The sequence below is a fragment of the Podarcis pityusensis genome (assembly GCF_964106645.2).
Source record: "Podarcis pityusensis genome assembly, chromosome: 9".
NCBI lineage: Eukaryota > Metazoa > Chordata > Lepidosauria > Squamata > Lacertidae > Podarcis > Podarcis pityusensis.
Window position 1 is genome coordinate 69,342,900 of NC_138034.1, and position 2,933 is coordinate 69,345,832.

The 2,933-nt window shown below is 44.1% G+C and overlaps 1 long non-coding RNA gene across 2 annotated transcripts; it reads left to right on the forward strand.

The window, feature by feature from the left end:
• The first annotated feature begins 1,549 nt into the window (after positions 1 to 1,549).
• LOC308484722 lies at positions 1,550 to 2,656 on the forward strand. 2 transcript variants are annotated; one of them, XR_013990092.1, is made up of 2 exons: positions 1,550 to 1,633; positions 2,376 to 2,656. It is a non-coding gene; the product is annotated as an uncharacterized lncRNA (long non-coding RNA). The 2 variants fall into 2 exon arrangements; XR_013990093.1 differs by lacking the exon at positions 2,376 to 2,656 and adding an exon at positions 2,119 to 2,304 and having other exon boundaries at positions 1,553 to 1,633.
• Positions 2,657 to 2,933: the final 277 nt, after the last annotated feature.

Below are 2,933 nucleotides of genomic sequence, written 5' to 3' on the forward strand. Positions count from 1 at the left end.
TCAGGATCTGTCCTTCCAGTGAGCACTCAGGGCTGATTTCCTTCAGAATGGATAGGTTTGATCTTCTTGCAGTCCATGGGACTCTCAAGAGTCTCCTCCAGCACCATAATTCAAAAACATCAATTCTTCGGTGATCAGCCTTCTTTATGGTCCAGCTCTCACTTCCATACATCACTACTGGGAAAACCATAGCTTTAACTATATGGACCTTTGTTGTCAAGGTGATGTCTCTGCTTTTTAAGATGCTGTCTAGGTTTGTCATTGCTCGAGGATTAGACAAATTCATGGAGGAAAAGGCTATTGATGGCTACTAGCCATTGTGGCTATTCTTTTCTCTGCCTTCACAGTTGAAGACAGTGGTGCTTCTGAATACCACTTGTTGGAGACCACAGGAGGGGAGAATGCTTTGGCCTTGCTTGTGGGTTGCCTACAAGCTGAGAAGAGGATGCTGCCCTGATGCAGAAGGCCCTTCTTATGTTCTTAGGTAGCAGTGGTCTGGTATTTTGTTGAGCCCCTGCTCTGTACCATACTGCTCTATGTTGGTAGGGGAGAAAGTGTGAATGACACCTGTCGATGACACCTCTCCAAATCTGTATATGTTGGGCTAGAATATACATGAGAAAAGCAACCCAAGCAGTTCTTTTGTTAAAGCAATGACTTCAGCCAGCCAGTTAAGTACTTCCATTTACATGTCCAAAGAAGTTTCCCTGTTGCCATAGAGACAATCACAGGTACCCCCCCCCCCCACTTCACCTAACATCACCTTGTGAAGCAGAAGAGCAATAGCCAGAGTTTTGTGTTTGAGTGTTTGGCTGATGTTAGAAGCTGGAGAAACAGAGGCAAGTTGTGCTCTCTGCTGGACCCAAAGCTGAGCTTGGTTATGTTCTGGAAAACTAATAGAGAGGCAAGATCTATTGGGGTGTCGATGCTGTGAACCCCTCCATCTTATGCTCAGGTTGTATATGTGTGTAAATGAAGCCATACATACCAAAGAAACCATAGTTTCCATTGACCTTCATTCCATGGAAACTGAACCCTGAGTGAGCCTAGGTAGCCATGGAGTCTCTTGCCACTCAGAGATTGGAGTCCGTACAACAGTACTTATCACAGTGGTTAATCCAACCATAAATGTCTACTTGTTCGTTTATTGCATTTATATCCTGCTTTTCCCTCCGTAGTGGATGCAAGTGGTGCGCATGGTTCCCCCCCCCCCCCCCGCTTCTTCAGTTAATTCCTGCAGCAATCCTGCAAGGCAGGTTAGGCTGAGAGAGACACTGATGGGCCCAAGGTCACTCAGAGGGTTTCATGTGGCCCAGTGGGAATTTGAACCCTGGTCTCTCAGGTTATAGTATGACTGAGCTGATTACAAGGACCTTCTTGTTTTGAAAGTGGGAGGGGGAAGCATCTGAGGATCCGACCACATTGTTTTGTGAGTGGCCTAGCTTGGTGTGCATAGAGACAGCCCACGGGAACCACTTCCACTCTACTCTATCTCACCTTCTGTTGTGGCGAGAGTTCCAGTGCTAAATGGAGTGTGTCACTGTTGCCATGGCAATCAAAATTCATGAAAGGGCCGATTTGACTCTCTCTGGCCAGGGACATTTTATTTCATTGGAGTGTACAATGGCAAGAGGTATTTCTTTCATCTCCTTCTTTTTTTTTTTTTTAGGTGGGTGGGTTAAATTATTGCACCCAACTTTCATAGTAGCAGAAAAACAACACTGGTTAACTGCTGGAATGTAGTGAGTAGATCCCAATCGCTACTGGCAGTCTCTATTTGCAGGGCTGGTTGAAAATAATGAACTTGCTTATTTGTCTTAAATTCAGCTTCTAACTATGCTTAGTCCATGGTATAGATAGGTGCATGTTATGAAAAACTGACCATTTGGTTGTTATGCTCCCATTGGTCGAGTTGCTCTGATGTCACAGAATGTTCACAAACATTCTAGCTAATCATGTTGCTGAGTTTTAAATATGCAGCTCACAATGCACACCTCAAAGATAAAATAAGTATTACAGACTTCAAAGCTCTTCTCCAGCTCAGAATACCAAAAAAAGAAAGAAAAAGTTTTCACATAGGGACAGCAGAATTTTTAATGTAATTTTATTTCTTCCCAGAAGTTCAGAGACAACCTCTCCTACTTGATGAACAGAAATGGTCACTGCTTTCCTACCCACATTCCCCGCTGTACAACTCTGTATTCATTTTATTTGCAAGAGCTTGTCCTGAACTGACTTGCATCAACTGAGCATAAAAGCTTTCTTTTAAAAAATGTAATGCATAATATAATTTTAATCCAACAATGGATCTGGTTATCCTTATTTTGGGAGAGTTATGACTCATGTGCTTTCCGCATTGTCTGTCTTCTGGATAGGTAGTTCTTGCCCAGCCACAAGGGAGGAAAACATCAGATGTGTCTACAACAAGAGATATGCTTTCTCCAAATTTCCCCAAAGAAAAGAAAACAGGGGAGAAAAGGAACAAATATTTCCCAGGAACAGGACTTGTCCCCGCTAAACCAAGACAGGGAGTACATGAAGTGGACTGTGCTGTTATAGTCAGTAGATCTTCACAAACATGACTCACTAACACCTAAATGGAGAACACCATGCGTACAGGCTTAATAAATGCATGGATTTGGGGGGAATGAGACAATGTTATTCAGAGGAGGTGGTTCCAACCAGGTGAAAAGGGTTAATGTTTATCATGACCTCCAACTGCAATTAAAACACTGAGTCTGAGGTTGAAGAGTTGCTGGCTAAGGAGCCAGACCTGATGCTGAGCCTGAAGCTGGTGATTGAGGAGGTGCTAAATTGGGGACCAGTGGGCAGGATCAGACACACAGCACCAGTGTTCATGGAGCTAGAACCCTGGCAGGCAACATCTGCTAGGCCTGAGGAGCTCAGTGACTCCCAACCCACCACACTGAACC